We start from the raw sequence: 24913 nt of genomic DNA on the forward strand, positions 1-24913 counted from the left end.
TCTACCTTGAAATGGATTTGGCTTGACTTGGGGCACTTGGCTGGTGCCTGTAATATGAGTTGGTTCTATCAGGATCTAACCAGATCAGGCTTCTCTAACTTAAGTTTCAGATTGCCAATCTTACCAAAAGAATGACCAAAGTAGACCAAATTTTTTTTTTGTTGATATTTCCACTGAGAAACCGCCCCCAAGGATTAGAGACCTAACTGCACTCGGTCTGCTTGTCATACTTACGATTACCTCTTGCTCCCAAAGAGTCACTACACTTCAGCTTCTGCAATGGATGACGCCCATGGGATTTGAACCTAGACAGCCTCCCTAGCGGCCTAAGCCCCATCCCACTACGCCAAACCCCTTTCGAACCCCAAGTAAGCCAATTAAAAGCCATCATGGGACAAAACACCATCCTACTTGTCTGAAATTAATGGTCTAAACAAGTAAAACATCATTTTCATGAGAAAGTGACTTAAAAAGCTATTCACTTTCCAGAGAAAAGGATGCCATAAGCAAAGTAACATTAAAAGAGCAATGTGAGTTTGGAGAGCCCTAAATGTAAGGGTATCAACGGGTCAAGTTTGGTTCGGACCCAGGTAGAACCAGACTTAGATCCGATTTTCAGGTATAGTATTGGGTCCAGACCCAGGCCTAATTGGTTCTACTATAAGAAAAAAAATACCCACACCAAATAAGAACTACATGAATCATACCCCGTTAAACCATAATTTTTATCATTTTTACATTGAAAATTGTGGGTCTTAATCGAAACTCGGGACGGGTTCGGGACTGATATAAAATTTTACAAACTGTACCCACGTCCACATATTAATCGGATCTTTGGATCCGGACCTGGATCTTAATCGGTTTTATTATTTATCATCATACCCGAACCCTATAAGGTTTGATTCGGGTCGGGTCCTAGTAAACCCAACCCGTTGACACCCCTGCCTAAAAGTTGGCCCTCCTGTATGGGAAGCATGCTGATCCCCACGTGAAAAGTTATTACAAAAGCTCGATTGTCAGTGTCTAGGTTGAGCATTTCCTCCTGGTGTAGGTCATCTTTATAGTTTAGGGTTATTACATATAGGCGCCTAACACACGGCATTTACTTTTAGCAGCCACAGGTTTCAAAATTCAAATATTTAAGATAGGTGCCTAACCTTTGAAGAAATTACTCTTTTTTTTAATAAAAATTACTTATTTAAGTATAATTACAAAAGTTGACGAGTATAAAAGTGACATCCAATTATTTAAAGAAGAAAAATGTTAAAATCATCATTTTCAAAAGTTAGCTACAGTGAAGTAGATAAAAAACCCAACATAGGCAGTTATTTGAGCAATTTTTAAAAGTGTTAGCCACCTATCTTAAATATTAAAACTTTAAGCGGCTAAACATAAATTTGCCAAATGTTAGGCGTCTACACGTAAATTACCTTATAATTTTAGTAAGGTCCTTGAGTACATGCATCTCTAAGTAGAAATTTCCATTGATTCTCAATCAATTCATACGTTGGTGACAAATTTTTTATTTTTTTTTAACCTTGTCATTTTGATACAAATCCTTTATAATACAGCATTAGTGACAGTTTATGTTTGGCATCAGGAAGTTCATGATATCAAGTAGTGCCAGGGACAAAGCCCCAAGGGAGGTTGGCCTAGTGGGGTGGGGGCTTTGGCTGATAGATGGGCAGTAAAGGTTTCATTTTTATGGGTGTCGTTCTTCTGCGACAAGCAAACATGTAGCATAGACCCCGGGGGCGGGGGCGGGGGCAGAGGTCTTAGCCTCGAAGTTTTATGCTGTCGGCATGATGATAGTAAGTATGACAGGCCGAGCCAGTGCGATTAGATCTTTGTGCCGAGTGCGGTTTCTTGAAATTATAAATCCAAAAAAAAAGTAGAACCAGGGATACCGATGTGAATGAATCTTAGAAGATCACATATAGGTGCCTAACATATGGCAAATTTAAGTTTAGCTGCTTCATGCTTCAAAAACCTAACATTTTAAAAAATTATTCAAATAACATTTCTCAGTTGTTTTTTTATCCACATAAGTATGGGTAACTCTTGAAAATGATAATTTTAGCCTTTTTTATACTTTAAAACAATGTTATCAGCACATCAGAAAATCAATATGCTTCACCCCTGAATTAACTATTTTTAATAAATGTAAAAATATTAAAAAATAAATTATTGTTATTATTATTATTTTAATAGTTTTAACATGTATAATTTAAAAAAAAATTGGGCCGATACATAACGATTCATTAAGTATCGGTATCGACAGATACAGATGAATGAGTGGCCAAATGATTCAAGGCAGATACTGAAACTAACAACATTTCTTTAATGTATTTAATGTCACTTTTGTGGCTTTCTATTTTTGTAGGTATACTTAAAGGCAAAAAAGTAATTTCAGAGTACCAACCGGGTCTCCGGTTGTCTGGCGGGAGCAGCTAGTCCACGTCACCTTGTGTTGGGTCGTTGCAGGTTCAAAACCCAATGGTGTAGTTGCATAACTGTTAGGGGTCTGTCTAACCCCAGCTTGCCTTTAAAAAAAAAAGCAACTAAAATGGGCATCCCAGCGTATAGCTGACGAGTAGAGCCCGAACATCGGCATCCGACTCAGCTCAACTCGGGAGAGCTTGTATAGATAAATATATATTTTAAGTGTAATATATAAAAAAATAATGCATAAAATGTATATAAAATGAAAAAGATGAAAAAAAATATATAAATAAAATATGAACTATTAAGTGTAATATATAAAAATATGTATATTCCATGTATAAATAACCTGGAATGTTTTTACATGAGAAAGCTCGGGTTTGGCTCATCTCATTCAAGAACAAGCTAGTTCAAGCTTGGCTTGGCTAAAAACGAACACGAGCCAAGCCATGAGCTCAAGGCATTAGGTAAACAAGCCGAGCCCGAGCATGCCCTGTCCGGTTCAGTTTACTTGCCCTACCCAGCAATCTCTCAAAAGGATATGTGTCAAGGCTAGTTATAAATTTGCCATATGTTAGGCTTGTATATATAAATTTACCCAATATTCAACTTTAAACCAACTCTGCATTAAGGGCAGCATAAAGGCCCAAAGATAGAAATATAGGTCTTTTCATATCAATGGGTTTTTCAGCCATTTGACAGGGCAATGAAATTAATTAGGTTTTGGCTTGTTACTAGGGATGGCAGAGGACCGGTGTGGGGTGGGGTATAAAGTCTCCATCCCTACCCTGTCTCAAAATTCTACCCTTCATCCCTGCATGGGTTTTGATTTTAACCTCCATCCCCGTTTTATGTCTTCCATCCTTGGTTCAAATGGGGCGGGTCTCTCTTTCCGGTACACTGCCATCCCTAAAGACATTTTAGTTATTTTACTAACGGAGATGGGGGCGGGCGGGGCAGGAGAAAGCATACGCCCCTCCCCAACTCCATCCCTGCACAGGTTTTGATTTTAACCTTCATCTCCGCCTCCATCCCCATTTCATGTCCTCTATCTCCGGTCCAAACGAGATGAGGTGGGGCGGGGCCTGCTTTCCCCCGGCCCAAACGAGATGAGGTGGTGTGTGTGTGTGGGGGGGGGGGGGGGGTCACCTATGAGATTTAAACCTAGACTGCCCGTCAAACTGTCTAGGCTCCATCCCACTACCCCAAACCCCTTGGGTCTCTGTTCCCCATTCTTAATAGAGAAGAATAAGGGTTCTTGACTATGGCATACTTGGTCATTAACTATGGTAAATTTCTTTCACTGTCATGACCTAATATTTGAAGCCAACCTGTCAGGCCCAATACTAGCAAAGGCTGTTCAGCATAAGGTGTGGCGCCTCAAACCCCGACCTTGGAAAAACTTGGGATTTTCATGAAAATCCCAAGTTTTTCCAAGGTCGGGGTTTGGGGCGCCACATAAGGTTTGGCCCAACCTAGCTGACTTGACATGATTAATAGGGTTGGTTCACTTTAGGTTAAGTCTGAGCCAGGTTATGAACCAACATTTTAAGTCTGATGGGTCAAACAGGTGGAAATTGTAGGAGTTTTTAGTTAATAGGTCAGACTTGGTTGACATAGGCCCAGCTCGAACCTGTCTTCATCACTGACCTTGCACCATCAATCTAATAGATCGACGGTCACTAATTGTGGGGATAATTGGGTATGGGTTCGGGTTGGGTACCTGACTGACCTGAATCCGTTTGGTCGGGTTTGGTAAGATTTTCTAAACCTGAATGTATAATCGGGTCGGGTTTGGTATCCGACTCGATTTTACAATAAAACCCGATAAATTGCTTATGGGTATAATTAGAAAGCACTTATTTCACTATTGTGGAAGTTTGCAGCCATGCTGGCAGCTGTAACTATGGATGTCAACAGGTCCCGTCTTACCAAACCTTATAGGGTCTGGGTATGGTGATAAATAAGAAGACCTGGGTCCTGACTTGAAGGTCTGATTAATACATAGAGCCAGGTATAGTTTGTAAAATTTTATACCAAACTTGGGCCCAGCCCGAGTTCTGATTAAAACCCATATTTTTTCAATGTAAAAATGATAAAAAATATCATTTTATCGAGTATGACCCGGGTCTGATTCATGTAGTCTTTATCGGGTTCAGGTATGATTTTTCTTATGATGAATCCGATTAGACCTGGGTCTGAACCTAATACTATACCCAAAAACCAGGGTCAGGTCTGGCTCCACCTGGATCCGAACCAAATCTGACCTGTTGACAGCCCTAGCTGTAACTAGGGTAAATGGCAGGTGTAGTGAAGTAAATATATAAGCTAAAGTTATACAGGCCATAGTAGCCAAACTCGTCCTGACCTAGTGTTTTAATTAGGGATGGCAGTGGACCAAGGCGGGAGAGGGGGACAAGGTCTCCACTTCCGCCCTATCTCAAAATCCTGCCCTGCATCCCTGCACCGGTTTTGATTTTAACCTCCATCCCCGGTCCAAACGGGGTGAGGTGGGGCGGGGCTCCATTTTCCCTTGGTCCATTGCCATCCCTAAATAAGGATTGGGGGTGGGGTGGGGCTGGGATCGGGACGGGGATGAGGTGGAGCGGAGGAAAGCGTAAGTCCATCCCCACCTCCATCTTGGTTTCATGTCCTCCATCCCGGGTCCAAATGAGGCGAGGCGGGATGGGCCCCGCTGCCATCCCTAGTTTTCATCGGCAAATCATGATTAATCGGCAAAAGAATTGGTGAACCTCGGCAGTCAAATTCATGGGCAAATCATGATTAATCTGCAAAAAAATAGTCTTCACGTTTTAACCATGAGAAGCATAAACAACAACAACTACGCCTTCATCCCAAACAATTGGGGTCGGCGATATGAACCAACAAAGAAAGTCATTATGGGTCTTCCACATGAATCCTTCTCCTCCATTCATTTTTATCCAATGCCAGGTCCTGGGTGAGGTTCAAAGCATTCATATCCTTAATCATTACATAGTTCAAATTACAAAGAGAAACTAATTGAAAGATCCAATGATCTATCAATCTTAATCATTACATAGTTCAATAATAATAAAACCACTAATAATTTAATGATCCTATCATATTGTGTATCTATAACCTGATTCAAAAAATTATATAAAATCAAAAATCAAAATTTCGAACCAACCTAAAAAATTCACTCAAAACATTTCTTAATGAAACATTCAAAAACCAGAAACCCACAAACCATGGCAAATCTACTAGCCAAATTATTTGTTGTATTTCTTTAACTATGACATACTGTGAGTTATGTTTCCAAGAAACATTTTATATCATTCTCAAGAATATGAGTTTTGGGATTTTCTTTGTCAAGGAAAATATCATGATACAATTAATTTTTGTATTTCTCTTTCAGATTCTCTCTTTTCTATTTTTATACTATACCGTCGGTTTAGGACGCAAAGCTCTTCCTAAGGGCAAATTTTGATAGCAAATTTACCAAATTAATTTGATCTTGACATTTTAAGATCTTGAAAAACATAATGGAACTTAAAATACCACTAGTCCAAAAAATAAAAAATCATCTTGATACGACACCCAAATACTGAAACAAGCCTTCCAAAGAAGACTATGTCTGTTAACCCAAACATGATGTTTGAGATTAGGGTATTGGATCCTAACTAATTGAGCTCTTCTATGACCTTTAAGTCTCCTTTTTTCCTGTTGTTTCAGGGACTTGGACACATACTTTAAATTTGCTACCCATACCCAGTGCGGTCCTGCATTTGAGGGTGCTGAGGAGGGGTGGACTAAAAGTGGTCTTAAGCAATGTTGTCAGTATCGGTATCGGACCCGTATCGTTTGGCCAACGATTCTGGTGAATCAACCGATACCGATACTCAAGTGAATTGTTTTGAATCAGCCAAAAATAATTTAAAAAATATTATGTGTCAATCAGAGTTTGACAGTGTTAAAGCCATTAAAATAATATTAAAATAATTTTAAGTATTTTTCACATTTATTAAAAAATAGCCGATTCAGGAGTGAAGCATATCAATTTTCTGCCCATACGACGATGCTCACCTATACTGACAACACTGGTCTTGAGTTCTTAACGTTCTGCCTCACTATGATCTATCAAAGACAATGGTTTACAGTACTGTAGGGTCGGCAGGTCACTCCGTTGCTAATGATAAACTTTTTTGTTGTGGGTGCACCTAATTCTCTGTCACAAGGACACAGCATTTTTGTGGCATGATACTGGTGACACGAGTTGACATGCCGAGAATATGGACACTGGCACATACAAATAATATTTTAATATTTTAGTTTAATAAAAAAATACATTTTTAACATTAAAATATCAAAACAATAATTTTATATTGATTAAAAATATTAAAAAAATCATGTCCTATTTTCCAAAAAAAAAACTTGCAAAGTCGAACCTGACCTCATTCGAAGTCCAAGAAGAACTAGGTCGGCCTTGCTTGCAGATGGTTTCAGGCTAAACTAGCCCAAGGAGAAGTTGAGAGATTAGTATACTGGTATTGCATAATTACACCTCGCATAGTCCTTTTAACCCTAACTTAGAAAATTATGACACCCCCATAGGTTCCATGCCGTATCTAGTAATTCACTTCAATGTATTTATAAACTCTTGAAAAATGAAGACCCGGGTCCGGACCCGAAGGTCTGATTAATACATGGATCCAGGTATAGTTTGTGAAATTTTATACTAGACCCGGACCCGAACCGAGTTTCGACTAAGACCCATAAATTTTCAATGTAAAAATGATAAAAAAAATATTATTTCACAGGGTATGACCTGGGTCTGGTTCATGTAGTTTTTTATTGGGTTCAGGTATGGTTTCTCTTACGGTGGATCCGATTAGACATGGGTCTGAACCCGATACCATACCCAAAAATCGGGGCCAGGTCTAGTTTCACCTGGGTCTGAACCAAACCCACCCTGTTGACACCCTCACCCATAATGCATGTGCATGAGTCAACCGGATCCTAGATCCATATAGAAGTGAACCAAATTAAGTTTCAGTAATAATGGATGATCCATGCTAAGGCCTCTGATCCGACTCTGCAATTATCAACCTTGACATGAATCCCCACAAGGCTGTCCCCAAGTGGCTTTTAAAAAAGGAAAAAATGCCTATTCTTTGAGAAATTATTTTTTGACCTAACTATAGTATGAAAATCGGTTTTCTCTGTTTGGACCTAGGTTTCTTTCTCTGAGTGCTTCAGCTACAAATTAATTTACTATCAACTTGTATTTTAGAGATATTGGCTAGTGATGTTCAAGCTAGCCATTGTACATCTATACGAGTAACGGCTAGTTTCTAGCCACCTCCCATCCTTTTAGAAAACGTACTTGCATGTGTTTTATGCTTAATCTAAACCTATAAATGTGATCCTTATGCTTTATTTAGTATAAAATATGCATTAGTTTAAACATATTTTAGAGAATTGCAGAGAATTGCCAATTTTATTATAATATATAATTAGAGCTTAATTAAAGCTAAATCTACACCGCGACAAGATTAAGTGGACAAAATTTTCTTTCCTTAGAAGTATAGAAGGGTACATACTAGGCTTATTTAACTTACATTTTCATGTGTCATTATTTTTAGGACACCAAGACAAGTTGTGAGATTGAGCAATATAATAATGAAATGGGGTTAAGACAAGTATCCAACTTTCTTATATTTTATTTCTTAAGCATTATTTTAGGTGAAAGCAGATCATCTCATTACCAAAATAATTCATTTTGAGCAGATGCTAGTGAGATCCCATAATTGATTAAAAGAGTATTTATTGAGTACTTCAATTAGGGTACGTTTGTGCTTCATATCATGAGGCTCTTGAACTTGGTGTGTGTTAGATGAATACTAATACTGTACAGCCTTTTAAGCTACAGTTTGAAGAATGACCAATTTTGTATCACGTGTTCTTTCGAATCCAATTTATTAACCTTGAAAATGTTAACCTTAGACTATGCCTTAATAAATTATTTTGAAGAACTTGAATGGGGCCTTTTATTATAAGGTTTTTGCAAATTGGTCCCTGCTTTATTAGCAATTTGCAAATTAGTCCCCGCCTTATCATGTTTTGCAAATTGGTGCCCGACTTTTAGTTAACCCTTACAACTTGGTCCTTCGTCGCTCACCTTTGAAGGTTCTGATCATCTACGAGTTTGAAAAGATGTCAAGAGTTCGAAACTTACGGACACACGGCCTTTGTCGTGAGGCCAAGGCTGAAGGGGGCATGGAGTTTTTACATAAATGAGTTAGCGAGTGAGTGAGGTGGTTTTCTCCAATTATCCAAAAAAAACAGTGAACCCTGTCCCTGACTCAATGTTCTTAGAGTAGATTGGATCATATTTGTCAAATCTGATCCATGTCCCGCAGCTACATATGGGTCCAGGTGTTAGGAAAGTTTTAAAATATTAATGATTACTACCAAAAGTGTTTTGAAAAACTTTAGTCCCATATCTAAGAGAGAAAAGTTTTTCAAGAGGTTTAAATAGAGAGTTTGTCATCTATTCTTTACTTTGGTAAGCCTTGAGGATTTAGGTGGTTTGCGGATGTTGTTGCGCATTGTGCAGCAACAGACGCGCCGTTCGCACACACACGCACGTGCGTGCGCAAGGGTGCTTGAGGCGCATGTGGCGTTTTGATGGCGCACTTTACACTTCGCACTTCGCAGCGGTGCGAGGCACAAATATCCATTTTGATTTTTCGGTTTTGAGATATCTGGCCGTTTGAAAGGTTTTAATAGCATTTATATTGAGTTTAAGGCGCTTTGTGACTGTTGGACGGTTTTGAAGGCCTTTGATTGACAGTCAAAGGTGAGTGACCGTTCAGGTACCTTTTCATCCTATTTTCAAACTGTCAGATTTATGGCCATTAATCTCATTTATCGCAAAACGTTTTGGCCTCTCTAAAAGTTTATAAATATCTTCTATTTTCGTCTTTTGAAGACATCAGAATTTCTGACTCTCCAGTTTTCTCCTTTCTTTCTTCTCGGTTTGGCTTGCAGAGTTCATGTGTGGGAGAGGTCATCTGTTCTTGCGAAGCATTGACTCTCTTGAGGTTCAAGCCTAGTTGTATCCTGGGAACTCAGTCGTAACAAAACCCTTTTTCGCATCTTCGGAATTTCCGGAGTGGGGCGATTGAAGTTCTAAAAATAGCGATCTTAAGAACGTGCCTCTAGGCTTGAAATCTCTTTTCTGAAATCCAATTTTCACAAGGTTGGGATAACCCCAGGTTCAAGCAAGATTTGGATCAACTTGGGCTCACCTCTATTAGGAGGATTCCTATCCCAACACAACTGTGATGTTGAATTCAGTTCCACTCATCCCCTGTCATCCCTACCTTCATGTCCCATCTTGTCATCTCATTGATGCAAGTTGTTTTGATCAAATCTGACCTCATATATGTGATCTACAAGGTTCATTCAGTGAATATCTGCATTTGAATCTCTAAAATCCGACCTATGTATAGAATTTTATGATGATTCAAAAATCAATGGTTATAAACTTAATAAAATTTGTTGATTTAAAAGATCATATCATTTTTCAAAAAAAAAATACAGTCCAAAGGTTGGTTCCTATCAAATTGACCAAGCTAAGTACATTTTGTTATACCAACCTAGTGAAAACAGGATTTCAGAAAAGAGAATTCAAGCCTAGAGGCACGTTCTTAAGATCGCTATCTTTAGAACTTCAATCGCCCCACTCCGGAAATTCCGAAGATGCGAAAAAGGGTTTTGTTACGACTGAGTTCCCAGGATACAACTAGGCTTGAACCTCAAGAGAGTCACTGCTTCGCAAGAACAGATGACCTCTCCCACACATGAACTCTGCAAGCCAAACCGAGAAGAAAGAAAGGTGAAAACTGGAGAGTCAGAAATTCTGATATCCAAAAGACGAAGATAGAAGATATTTATAACCTTTTAGAGAGGCCAAAACGTTTTGCGATAAATGAGATTAAAGGTCATAAATCTGACAGTTTGAAAATAGGATGAAAGGTACCTGAACGGTCACCCACCTTTTACTGTCAATCAAAGGCCTCCAAAACCGTCCAACAGTCACAAAGCGCCTTAAACTCAATATAAATGCTAATAAAACCTTTCAAACGGCCAGATGTCTCAAAACCGAAAAATCAAAATGGATATTTGCGCCTCATATGCACCTCGCACCGCTGCGAGCGTGCGAAGTGCAAAGTGCGCCATCAAAACGCCACATTGCGCCTCAAGCGCCCTTGCGCACGCACGCGCGCGCGCGCGCGTGTGCGCGAACGGTGCGTCCGTTGCTGCACGATGCGCAGCAACGTCCGCAATCCACCTAAATACTCAAGGCTTACCAAAGTAAAGAATAGATTACAAACTCTCTATTTAAACCTCTTGAAAAGCTTTTCTCTCTTAGATATGGGACTAAACTTTTCAAAACACTTTTGATAGTAACCATTAATAATTTAAAACTTTCCTAACAATCCCCCACTAGTTTTAAAATATATTTGGCTTGCATAGAAACCTATGCATTAGTGAGAGTGTCTGCATGACTTGAACCCCCACTATTTGAAAGAAAACCTAAATTAACCAAGGTGCTAAGTGGACTTACCTTGAACTTAGCTCCTTATATTGTTAACGGAGTTTTCAATCATACATCGGTTTCCAAAAGTTCGATTGTGTGGATTTCATGTTGGCACATTTAGAGCCTTGTGCTTTCCTGGATTCATGAGTGCTCTAGAGAATTGCCAATTCTCATAAGAAACGGCTCACATTTCAACACTCATATAGGTGAGTTTGTCTAGGTGTACTGTAACACACACCTTAGCCTTAAGGCCTACAAACTCATTAAGAGCTATTAGCTCAACCCTCATATTAGTTACAGCTCATGAGCACACATCAGTAATGGGCTTACATAAATATGCTCAATATCTGTCATTCACCAATTCGTTTCCCATTGAACCTATGCATGTGGGATCTCCAACGCTCTAGGTTTGGTATCCTTAGGTGATGACTTAATTGGCTTAATTCCCATTCCCCTCGATGTTTTATTGATGACATCTCTCGAAAGGCCTTTCGTAAATGGGTCTACCAAATTTTGACATGACTTCACATATTTCAATGAAATAATATTGTCATCAATCATTTGTCTTATAAAACTGTGTCTTAGACTAATATGTCTAGACTTCCCATTGTATTTCATATTACCTGCTTTACATATAGCTGATTGGCTATCACAAAACATTGAAATAGCAGGTATAGGCTTCTCACCTAGTGGAATATCCACTAGCATATTCTTAAGCCATTCAGCTTCTCTACAAGCAGATGCCAAAGCAATAAACTCAGATTCCATTGTAGAATGAGTTATACAGGTCTGTTTCTTAGACCCCCATGCAACTGCTCCTCCTCCAAGGGTAAAAACCCAACCACTCGTAGACTTGGAATCTTCAAAGTCAGTATTCCAACTTGCATCACTATACCCTTCAATAACAGCAGGAAACTCGGTATAGTGAATTCCATAGTCTAAAGTATGCTTTAGATATCTAAGAATCCTGTTCACTGCATTCCAGTGTTGATGACCAGGATTATTAGTGTATCTACACACTTTACTCATTGCATAGGCAATGTCAGGCCTTGTGCAGTTCATTGCATACATAAGGCTACCTACAACACTGGCATATTTTAATTGTTGAACACTAGCACCATCATTAGGAGTCAATTTCATATTTGGATCATATGGGGTGCATGCTGGTGAACTATTAAGATATTCATACTTTGTAAGAATTTTCTCAATATAGTGTGATTGACATAATATGATGCCATTTTTATTTCTTATTATTTTGATTCCTAAAATAACATCTGCAACACCCAAGTCTTTCATACAAAACAAGGAAGATAAAAATCTTTTTGTTTGATTTATGCATTCACTATTGTTACCCAAAATAAGCATATCATCAACATATAAACAAATAATAATAATTGAGCCACTATCTACTTTACTGTAGACACATTTGTCCGCATCATGAATTTTAAAACCATTATGCACCAGAGAACTATCAAATTTTTCATGCCATTGCTTAGGGGCTTGCTTTAATCCATATAAGGATTTCTCAAGTTTGCAAACTTTGCGCTCTTGCCCTAGCACTACAAAACCTTCAGGTTGCTCCATATATATCTCTTCATCTAATTCTCCATTCAAAAAGGCCGTTTTCACGTCCATTTGATGGATTTGAAGCTTATATATGGCAGCCATGGCAATCAGAATTCTAATAGTAGATATTCTGGTTACAGGAGCAAAAGTATCAAAATAATCAATACCTTCTTTTTGTTTAAAGCCTTTTGCAACCAAACGTGCTTTAAATTTATCGATTGTACCATCAGCTTTTAATTTCTTTTTGAAAATCCATTTGCAGCCAATAGTTTTGCAACCAACAGGTAAATCCACTAATTTCCAAACATTATTAGACATAATTGATTCTATTTCATCATTAATAGCTTCTCTCCAAAAGGCAGCATCTTGAGAAGACATAGCCTCTTGAAAAGACACAGGATCATTCTCAATTAGAAATGTATAAAAGTCAGAACCAAAATTAGTTGGTTTTCTAATACGTTTACTGAGTCTAACTTCAGTTTCTGGTTCATCAACACATTCATTAGAATATTCAATCATGTCATTTACAGGAAGTTCATCTACTATAATCCGGCTGCCATCAAGAAGAGAATCAAATGCATTTTTATGTTCTATGAAAGAAGCATCTCTAGATTCTACAATAACATCATTAACAATGTCCAAAAATCTATATGCTTTACTATATTCAACATACCCAACAAATGCACATTTAAATGCTTTAGGTCCAACCTTCTTCCTTTTATTTTCTGGAATTTTAACATATGCTAAACAACCCCAAACACGAAAATAACTAAGATTAGGTTTCTTACCAAAACACAATTCATAAGGTGATTTATTAGATTTGGAATAAGGAACTCGATTAAGAATATAACAGGCAGAAAGTATAGCTTCTCCCCATAAGTTGGAATGCAAACCCGTATTAAGAAGCATAGCATTCATCATTTCTACAAGTGTTCTGTTTTTCCTTTCTGCTACTCCATTCTGTTCAGGAGTTCTAGGAGCTGACGTTTGATGGATAATACCATTATCTTCACAGAATCTATCAAATTCTCCACCTAAGTATTCACCTCCTCTATCTGTTCTTAAATGTACAATCTTTGTTTTAAACCTATTTTGTACTTCAGCTAGATAAAGAAGAAATTTGGAAAATGCTTCAGATTTATGTTTCAACAAATAAACATAACAAAATTTTGAGTAATCATCTATAAAGGTAATAAAGTACCTATTGCCACCACGACTCAAAACATTATCCATCGTACACACATCAGAATGCACTAATTCAAGCAATTTATAATTCTTTTCTACACTAGGAAACGGGAGTCTAGTTAGCTTAGTTTGAATGCATGTCTCACACTTATGTTTATGTTCTATTTTCACATGACACGGAAGAAGACCAAAGTTATTCATATTATGAATGCAACGAGAATTTATATGTCCTAATCTTGAATGCCAAAGAAAATAAGAGTCAACCATATAAACAGAAGTAGTAGCTTCATTTATGCTCATCTTGAACATACCACCAGTGGCAAACCCTTTTCCTACAAAGATTTTCCCTTTGGTCAAAGTTACAATCCCAGACTCAATAACAATCTTAAAACCATTTCGTGACAGGAGATCTGCAGAGATTAAATTTTTCCGAACTTCTGGAGCATAGTGGACATTCTCAAGTGTTAGGACTTTCCCGGAGGTGAACTTAATTTCCACACTCCCTTTTCCCAGCACTTTAGTTGAGGAAGAGTTTCCCATAAAGAGATTGCATCCCTCCCCCACTACTTCATACGACTTGAACAAGTTCCTGTCGTTTGCCACATGAACAGTGCTTCCAGTATCCAGGTACCAGTCCTTATTTGCAGCCACCATAAAGGTTTCAGAGATTACAGCAACAAGCCTCTCCTCTGACTCATTTGGCTTAGGACCAGTCCTCTTCCGTTCTCTGCATTCTCTAGCAAAATGGCCAAACTTGCCACAAACATAGCAACTAATTTTCTTTTTATCAGTTGGCTTTTTCCCTTTCACAAAATTCTTTTTGATTTTCTGGGTTTTCATGATTTTGCCACCCTTGTTACTAACAAAATTCACTTTAGGATAACCTTCTTTAGGACTCGAATTCTTTTTGTCACGAAGACGAGTCTCTTCCTCAATTCTGATGTCCTTAAGAAGGCCATCTAAAGTGATTTTCTCATTTTTATGTTTTAGGTGATTCCTATATTCTTTCCAGGAATCCGGCAGCTTCCCAATGATGACAGCAACTTGAAAGTCATCATCAAGATACATACCTTCTCCTTTGATCTTATAGGCCAGTATTTGCATCTCATGAATTTGAGCAAGTATAGGCTTATCATCAATAATAGAAAAATTAACATACTGATCTACTATAAACCTTTTGTTACCAGCATCTTCTGCATTGTACTTGATCTCGAGAGCATTCCACAACTCTCCAGCCGACTCCAATGGTGAATACAGGTCAAAGAGTGAATCGGCTAAAGTGTTCAGGATATGCCCTTTGCATCTGTAGTTGTCAGTATGCCACTTCTCTCGCTCTTTCTTCTGTTCTTCTGTCTCAACTTCTCCAGCAACGACAGTGGGACAAGACTTTTTGAGGACATAGTCGATATGCAGTTCAGACAGCAAGAAAGATACCTTTGATTGCCACCGCTTGAAGTTTGACCCATCAAATCGATCAAGTTTTTCAAGGTCACGGCTAAGCAGATTTATGGAGTTGGATGTCGAACCAGAGGCCATGAATGAAGTTCTAAACTTGTTATACCAACCTAGTGAAAACAGGATTTCAGAAAAGAGAATTCAAGCCTAGAGGCACGTTCTTAAGATCGCTATCTTTAGAACTTCAATCGCCCCACTCCGGAAATTCCGAAGATGCGAAAAAGGGTTTTGTTACGACTGAGTTCCCAGGATACAACTAGGCTTGAACCTCAAGAGAGTCAATGCTTCGCAAGAACAGATGACCTCTCCCACACATGAACTCTGCAAGCCAAACCGAGAAGAAAGAAAGGAGAAAACTGGAGAGTCAGAAATTCTGATGTCTTCAAAAGACGAAAATAGAAGATATTTATAAACTTTTAGAGAGGCCAAAACGTTTTGCGATAAATGAGATTAAAGGCCATAAATCTGACAGTTTGAAAATAGGATGAAAGGTACCTGAACGGTCACCCACCTTTTACTGTCAATCAAAGGCCTCCAAAACCGTCCAACAGTCACAAAGCGCCTTAAACTCAATATAAATGCTAATAAAACCTTTCAAACGGTCAGATGTCTCAAAACCGAAAAATCAAAATGGATATTTGCGCCTCATATGCACCTCGCACCGCTGCGAGCGTGCGAAGTGCAAAGTGCGCCATCAAAACGCCACATTGCGCCTCAAGCGCCCTTGCGCACGCACGTGCGCGCGTGTGCGCGAACGGCGCGTCCGTTGCTGCACGATGCGCAACAACGTCCGCAATCCACCTAAATACTCAAGGCTTACCAAAGTAAAGAATAGATTACAAACTCTCTATTTAAACCTCTTGAAAAGCTTTTTTCTCTTAGATATGGGACTAAACTTTTCAAAACACTTTTGATAGTAACCATTAATAATTTAAAACTTTCCTAACACATTTAAGCAGACGGATTTGATAAAAAAAGATTGCATTATTCCTGTATGGGATATGAAGATATGGATGACATAAGCGATGAGTGTAGCTGAACTGGGCTGTGTTTGGTGTGCCATGTAGTGAGCAAGTTCATGAGCTCCAACTTGTGTTACCTTGCAGAAGACAAAGCAAATATGACTTAAAGTCCTTTTCAAGGCTTTGGATGTTGGTTCTGCCTCAAGATCATGTGACCCTGATGACCTCTGGTCTAGTTGGCTCAGACACATAAAAAGGGAGTCTTCAAAGCCAAGAAACTATAGTAAAAAAAAACTAGAGACATCCATTTTCACCAAGGTAAAAATTTGTCTGAACTTGGGGCATCTACTTCACTCCAAAAATATGGACACGTCTCTTAAAAGTGGAAACAGTGCCAGTGTAAGCTACCAAGGCAAATTGGAAAGAAATGCCATTTCTTGTGGGGGTGGCATCAAGTTAAACTGGTGACACCTGTTCCCTTAGAATAGGGATGGTGTGGACAATACACACTTGTTGCACACCGACACTGGAATATTCTCTGGAGAGAGAAAAAGAGGAGAGAGAGAGTATAAATTGCAGTGCAATAATATGTCTGAAATAGTGAAATTTACTGCTGCTGCTGTAAACTCTGCTACCACATGGCACACACAATGCATGTGGTCGTTTCTGGCATTTATAATTCAGACATGTCCTCACTGCCCAAAACACAGTAACTGTGACAATCATCAAAACATTACCTCTCTCTCTCTCTCTCTCTCTCTCTCTCTCTCTCTCTCTCTCTTTTAATGCCAACCTTTCAAATGTCAATGTGAGCTTGAAGAATATTGTATGGTGCTTGGACATGATTTGGTTTGGGAACAATTTGACAAGTCCAAAGTTCTGCTTGGCCCTGACTGCATAATTCAGTTCTTGGTTTTCTATCTTATGGGCAACAAAGTTCTGGCTTGTATCATTGCCACAACTAAGTTTCTTTTTCCTGTTAAACTGTTGGACTTACATTATTAGTCTTAGTGACCACATATTAGAAGGTAGAAATTAGCCAAAGAATGATTTACATATACGCACCTAACGTATGGAAAATTTATGTTTAGTGGTCTTAAGTTTAAAATAATTAAATTAGACATAACCTCTTAAAAAAAATTGCTCAAATGGATGTCACAGTTGCTTTTAATTCAAACTAATTCTTGAAACTGACAATTTTAACTTTTTTTTTTTAACTTAATGATATCACTTTTATAGCTCTTTCCTTTTATATTTAAGAGTAAATAAGTAATTTCAATGAGAACCACAGAGGTGGTATTTCATGTGGTAAGCGGGGTCCTGTTCCAAGATGAAGGCCCAGGTTCGAATCCATCTGCCACATGGGGCTTAAGAGATATCTGGTAGGGGTCTGCTTAACCCCACCTTGCCTATTAAAAAAAAAAGTAATTTCAATGAGAAAGGTAAGGATGTCAGCAGGTTGGTGCAATCCGAGTCCATTAGGCGGGTTTGGTAGCCGAATCTGGATCCAATTAATAATTGGATCTGAATTTGGTATTAAGTTTTTTATTCAAACCTGAACCCAAATTAGAGTAAGAACCTGATGGAGTAAGTGTAAATACAGGGTTTTAAGATAGTCGAATCTGAGTATGATTTTACCTTTTTCTGTCAGAATCTGAATTCGATTAGGCCAAACCCGATTAAGACAGACTTGGTAATGCCTAGATCAGACCCGTCTACATCCATGGAGAAAGGGCAACTCAGGTGGTCCTCTAAGTTGTTTCTTAAAAGGTCCAGCATGTCATAAATACTTTTTTTTTTTTAATATTTATACGACCGCTTCCAAGACAGTGACCTAATTGCGCTAGCTCTGCCTAGCGTACTTACAGACACTGTCCTGGCAGCATAAAACTCTGTGGGCTTACCCCATGACCCCAAAGAGTCGCCACACTTTAGCCTGAAAGTTGAAACTTGAAGTGGTTAAACATAAATTTGCCATATATGGTAGGTGCCTAAAAGAAGTCACAATAGTTGGATCAGAGGTAGAGGATTGAACAAGCTTTCCATGTCATATGTTGATAACCCATTTTTCAAATATGGTGGTAATGTAATGCCCGAGAATTTTTAAATATATAAATTCAGAATTTTTACGTAAGGTTACATAAGTTTGAATATGGGAGTGACTCAAACTAGTCAATTTTGGGTTAGATGAGGGTTGAAACAAGCCAGACTCGATATCCTATCTGAATCAGAGATGGAGTGGTACGAACTCTAGGGCATTGATCCATAAGATGTTCGGATCGATCGAGAATCCAAAAATCTCGTTTAACCAAAAACAGGTCGGGTACGATTTGGGTTTGGATCAAGATCCAATTAACCCAAAAGGGGCATTACGGAAGATAAAGAAGAAGGCATGAGCATTTTGAAAAATAATAGGAGACAAGGAGGAAAATAACAAAAGGTGAAGGGCATTTTGGGGTTTTTCCTATAAGAGAACCCCTCACCCTATGGGGTGCTGCCATGTAGCAGCCCTCCTTTTGTCTTTCCTCCCTTCCCCTTAAACTCATTCTCCCCTCTTACTTTTTCTCTTATCTCTCTCCCACTACAAGAAACATGTGGATTAGCGACGACCTAAATTCGTCGCTAATCTGACGCTAATCTATCGCTAAACGGTTTAGCGACGAATTAGCGTCAAATTAGAGATGGATAACTTTCATCGCGAATTTTTCGATGCTAAGTAGTGATGGAACTTATCCGTCGCTAATTTACGATAGATTAGCGACAGACATGATCCATCGCGAGTTTTTCGCTATTTTAAATTAGCGATGGATAATATCCGTCGCTAATTCGTCGTTAAATTTTAAAAACAAATTAAAAATTTTTTTGCTCTCTGCCGACGCGTTCTTCGACAGGAAGCAATTTTTTTTTCACAGAACCGGCGTGTTCCGGTGTCAGGACGCTCTTCCGCAGCGAGCCAGTCACGACGGGAGAAGGGATGCGGGCAACCTCAGGCGGCCTCTCACGGCGGCCGATCAGGCGAGGGAGAACGACTCCCCCTGGAAGGAGACCGACAAGCTCCGTGTCGATGGCCAGAGGACCTCCGACGCCCGCTTCACAGAATAAACTATCGGCGAAGGAGTAGATGCATGTGAAAGGGTAGAGGAGCGGCGTCGATCGGCTGACTGCGAGCTTTTCGGGGTCATAGTGGAGATGGGATCCGGCGAGGGAGAGGCAGGACGAGCAGTGGAGACTGGCGAGGGGCACCGCCGAGAGGAAGAGGACGGCGCGAGGGAGAGGTAGCGGGAGGAGGAGGACAGTCCGGGGGTCGATGCCATTGTCATGCTCGGAGGGCCTCAGGCGAGGGAGAGACAGGACGGGCGGTGGAGACCGGTGACGGGCATCGTCGGGCGGAGGAGGAGGGCGCGGGGGAGAGGTAGCGGGAGGAGGAGGACGCTCGGAGGGCTGACGCCATTGTCACGGCTCGGAGGGCCGCTGCGCGTCGTCAGAGGAAGGGCAGTTTAAATCAAACTGGGGGAGGAAAAAACTGAGGAAGGAAAAATTTCGCGCCTCAGGTGGGACAGTTTAAATCGAAAATTAGCGACAGAATTAGCGAGGAAATTTTTTCATCGCTATTTAGCGACAAAAAAATTCTCTTGCTAATTTTGTCGCTAATTAGTATTTTTTTGTAGTGTTTTGGCGACAGAAAAATTTTGTCGTTAATCCATCACTAAGTAGCGACGGATTTAGCGTGGGAAATATTTTCGTCGCTAATTTTGCAAATATTTTGAATGTTAGCAACAAATAGTTTTCTCTCGCTAATATGTCATAAATTTCTGTCGTTAATTAGCATTTTTCTTGTAGTGTCCCTTTCTCTTCTCACTTCCTCACCGCCTCTTTCATTTTCTCTCTCTTCTCTCACCCTTAATCGACCCACTCCCTCTCCCTTACACTCTCTCTCGATCAAGTTCTCTCACCTCTCTCTCTTCTCTCCCCACTCTCATGCATGCCTTCTTTCTTTCTTCTCACTCTCACAAAACCGTACCCTCCCCACTCTTGTGTCTCTCTTAAGCTCTCTCATTCTCATTCTCTCATCTCGTCCTAACTCTCTCTCTCTCTCCTCACGCCCTTCTCCTTCTTCGTTCGGCCGTGAAGGGGGACGAGAGGAAGAAAAGAGGAAAAAGAAGAAAAAAAGAAAGAGAAGTGGTGGAAGAAAGAAAGAAAAAAAAAAGATGAAAGTAAAATACATAGAGTTATTTCGTAACTGTAACAAATTTTTCGTGGATGAATTTTTTTTAGGAGAGAAGAATTACCTACAAATTTTTCACTATAGATGAATTTTATGTCTCAAATTTGGTTTAAGTTTTTATTTGAATTTGAATCTAAAGTTAATTAAAATCTTAATTTGGAGTTGAATTTCAATTTCAATTTAATTTGGTATTAAATTTGGATTGGATTTTAATTTAAATTTAATTTCAAATTTAATTGGGTTTGAGATTTCAAATGTTAAAATAAGGAAATTAGACCCATAGGTTGGGACGTTGTATAATAACTGTAATTTTTAAATGTTAAAGAAATTCATGAAGTCGTTATGAATCTTAAACTAGATCTGAACATGATCTGAAGTCTATAGGCTCAATCCAAATGATCTTCAGATCTGGATCCCTTACCAGACCTAGATACTGATCTGAACCCATATTTGATCTTTTAACGAAACTGAATATTATCCAAATGGATATTCTTAGTGGATCTGGATATTTATTAGAATCCATAATTCATGGACATACATGTAAATATTTAAATTGTCTAAAGACAAAATAGTAATTTTATAACTTAGGGGTATATTTTGAAAAATAATTAAATTGTCTAACAGTATAATGATAATTTATCACCCCAAGAGTATATTCAGGTAAATATTTAAAATATTAAAGGATAAAAAAGGTAATTTCATAACCCAAGTGAAAACTTGCTTACGTGGAATCAGACCAAGGTTATTTTAGTAAAACTAAATAAGAATTATGAAAATAATAAATGAAAATAATAATAAAATAATCAAAATACCCACCTTTTCTAAAAAACCATCTAAGGCCATGGTTTTCACAAATGGTTTTGCAAAACCATATCCCAGAAACAGTGGGTTTAGAACATGGTTTTGAGGGAGAGGCTTCAGAAGAGGATATCCAAAGCCCCCCCCCTAGGGTATAAATAGTCCTTTGGGGTTCTCTCTTTCCTCCAAAAAATTGTCCCTCCCATTTCTCTCTCCTCTCTCTCTTTCTAAAATCCCAACTTCTCACTAGGTTCTTTATTCTAAACCTTGTTATTTTTATGATTTGTTCTAGTAGAAACCTTCGTGACCTCTGCCTCTATCTATCGATGGTTTTCATTTGTTCAGGTAAGCCCTACCCAAACAAATCTGGCTTTTGGAACTTGGCCAATAAAGGTTCTGCCCAATTCAGTGGCAATTCTGAGTTAGCACGTCAGAAGCGCTATTGAAATCTCTCCAGGATCAAGTATGAATTTGTAGAACTCATATGGTCCCTTTTATAGATTTATGCAATGATTATGATAAAATTTTCAGAAATTGTGATTTATTATAAAGTCGGTTCTGGCAAAAGTTTCAAAAATTATGACTTATTATAATGTAGATTCTGATTAAAATTCATATTTATGACTTAATATAAAGGAAGTTCTATCAAAATTTCTAAAATAATTTATGGAATTTTTAAATTAAAATAGACTAGATACTCTTCAAATTTCAGTAAATTCAGAGGCATTATTGCTAAAAAAGAAACAACTACTATTTAAATTTTTAAAATAAATTTTGACCTATAATATGATTTAGGATAATTATTTTTTGATATTTCATAAAATCCCAAAATAGAGAAAAGAAACCTCGAAATGGATTGTATGAATTTATTTGAATTATCATTTAATTTTTAGATATCAATTTGATATATTATGGACGATGTAAAATAAAATAGTAGGCTCTAAGGTTAGCACTATTTTCCTAAGATAGTTAAAAATATCTGGCACTCTTATTTTTTGAAATTACAAATTCAGAGTCCTAATTATATTTAAAAAAATTATGAAACTTGTATGTGATATATATGTTAAGATCAGCATACATATGTAAGATTATGGTTAAGCCATGAGTGTTAACCTAGTATTCTAGAATTGTCCATAGACTCATTCATAATTTAATGATTGAAAATGCATGATATAATGTGTTGAATTATGTTGATACAAATATTGCATCATTTTTTCTAATCATTTATGTTTAAATGTTTTGAAATGCATATTGTAATGCATAAATGTGTGATAAAGTAAAAATATCTTCAATTGTAAATTCATGTTATTTATGGTTATTTTGAAAATGCATATTGCACAACATAAAAAATTCTATAGGTATTGACCTAAAAAGTGCAACTTATTATAAATGTTTAGTATGGTGCATTTATTTTTAAAAATGACATGCATTGAGAAAATGTTCTCAGAAGAATAAGAAAAGTTGCACTAAAAATTTGGAGCTTGTCAAATGTGAATGAGCAAGTCAGTCAAATGTGAACTAGCGTAAACCAGTATTGTTAGAGGCGAACACCTTAGTACTTGAAGCATACGGCTCAGAGGCAAAGTGCAAGCTTAAGGTACCAAGGCGTTGTAGGGAGGCATTTGCAGGCTTAAAGCGCACGCTTCACATGGGTGAAGCGCAAGCCTCGTATCGAGGCGCGCTTCGCTTCTAAGGCATATGCATCATCATCTTCGTCGTCTTTGGGCTCACCCTCCTCATCTCGTCGGTCTTCTAAGCGCACGCTTCGCTTCTAAGGAAATCAAGCCATGGATGGCTGGATCACCATGTGCCTTGTGACCCTCAGTGGTTCAAAATCCTCTTCCTTCGAAGACTCCGTTGTGAAACGAGAGCCGATGTGGTGGACGATGTTCGCCCTTGCGCTATCTTCGACTAGGAAGCACCGTCCAAGATCGATGGAGTCTGAAAGCCGACCGGACTTCGAGATCCACTGGAGCACGGCCTCGGCATCGTCGTAGGCCGCTGGGAACTGGTGCTCTGGTGCAAGGCAGTAGTTCACTGAGATGACGAAGGCTCGGAGGCGACGGACGAACTGGCAGCAAATGATGTCGTATTGCCTGAAGTTGGTCATGAGGAGCGCAAACCCTCCACCGTGGAAGAAGACGATCACCGGGAGCTTCTCTTCGACGGGGGCTCTTGTCGAGGTGAAGAGGCGGAACTAGATGCCGGTAGCAGAGTCAACGAAGAAATCGGCGGTGCAGACATTGTTCACCGACCGGTCACTAGTCGGTCGGTCGGTCGCCGCCATCCATTGCTTGTAGTAGTTCTTATTTAAAATTTTTATTATTTTATTAATATTATATATTTTATTATTTGATCATGAAGCTTACGCTTTAATGCCTCAAGGCTTACGCCTCACTTCATAACAGGCTCAACGCCTTGCTTCACCTCATCACATTTAACAACCTTGGCGTAAACACCAATTCTGTGGAATATGCGTTAACATGGATACATTTCAAAGAATACAGCATATATCTTATACATCTTTCCATAATCTAAAACCTTTTATAGCATGATAATTCATGGCATACAAACATTCTCAACATGGATCAAAATTTTATAATAAGCAATAGATACACAAACATTCATAATTAATAAATCTTACTCACTTGCATGAGCATTTACAATCACCTGCGTTAGAAATCCATATCATAGGCAATTACAGAACCAAGTATGTCAATACTTACCACCTATGCATGTAATCATAAAATATACATAAAATGTACAAACATACATACAACATATGATACTTATGTACTTGTGAACATTTTAATGCATTGTTACATTGTTTTTCTTTTCATCCTCAAAGGTACACTCTCAGTACTTAACTCTCACTCGATAATGATTTGAGGGGTCTATTATTTTATGTATTTTATTTATCCTAAAGATTCAAAGAGTATGTGAACTTTCACTGGGGAGGCCCATGACTGTGATAACCCACAATAAACCATGCTGAATCTCAATTCTTACTCTGCAGGGCAATGGACTACCTACCTAGGCCTTTTTGGTAGCTCAGGTCTCCTACATTTGAGGATGGATAACCCATGAAAACACCTTTGCTCTCTCAAAGCATTAACAATACTTTCTTTGATCATGTGTACCGACTACCCTCTTCAACTTAGTCATGGTCTGAATAGGCTTCTGATTGTTCTTTATTAAGGTTGTTAAAGTACTCCCAACACTCTGTCGCGCTTAGCCTTGTCCTCCTCGAGGACAACACAATACATGTCATTTGTAACCATTTAAGACATGGCTCGCGATCATACCCATATGAGTATCATTGAAGGTTAAGTGTGTATGAGCATGTCAATCATATTTTGAACTTAGTGCTCACTAGCACTTCTGATTTCACTGAACTTGGTTCACCCATGAGTTGAGTGAATGCATGCCTTACATGACTTACAACACATCACATACCACATACCATACTACATGATGCATGCGACTCATTATAGCATGAACCATGAATTACATAAAATATCACATGTATGTCAATGCACACTACATGGCTCATCTATCATACTCAAAACTCATATACTAACGCACAGTCTTAAATATCATCCTTCATAAATCATCAACATACTTGCATACAACATAAATATGAAACATCACATATTAGAAAATATAAGATTAACATTTCATATCATAAGCAAA

At 38.5% G+C, this 24913-nt stretch overlaps 1 pseudogene; it reads right to left on the reverse strand.

The window, feature by feature from the left end:
- Positions 1 to 23000: 23000 nt before the first annotated feature.
- Positions 23001 to 23507, reverse strand: LOC149851413 (putative carboxylesterase 18 pseudogene; annotated as a pseudogene).
- Between the last annotated feature and the right edge of the window lie 1406 nt (positions 23508 to 24913).

This window comes from Nuphar pumila, chromosome 1 (assembly GCF_984573655.1).
Source record: "Nuphar pumila chromosome 1, dmNupPumi1.hap1.1, whole genome shotgun sequence".
NCBI lineage: Eukaryota > Viridiplantae > Streptophyta > Magnoliopsida > Nymphaeales > Nymphaeaceae > Nuphar > Nuphar pumila.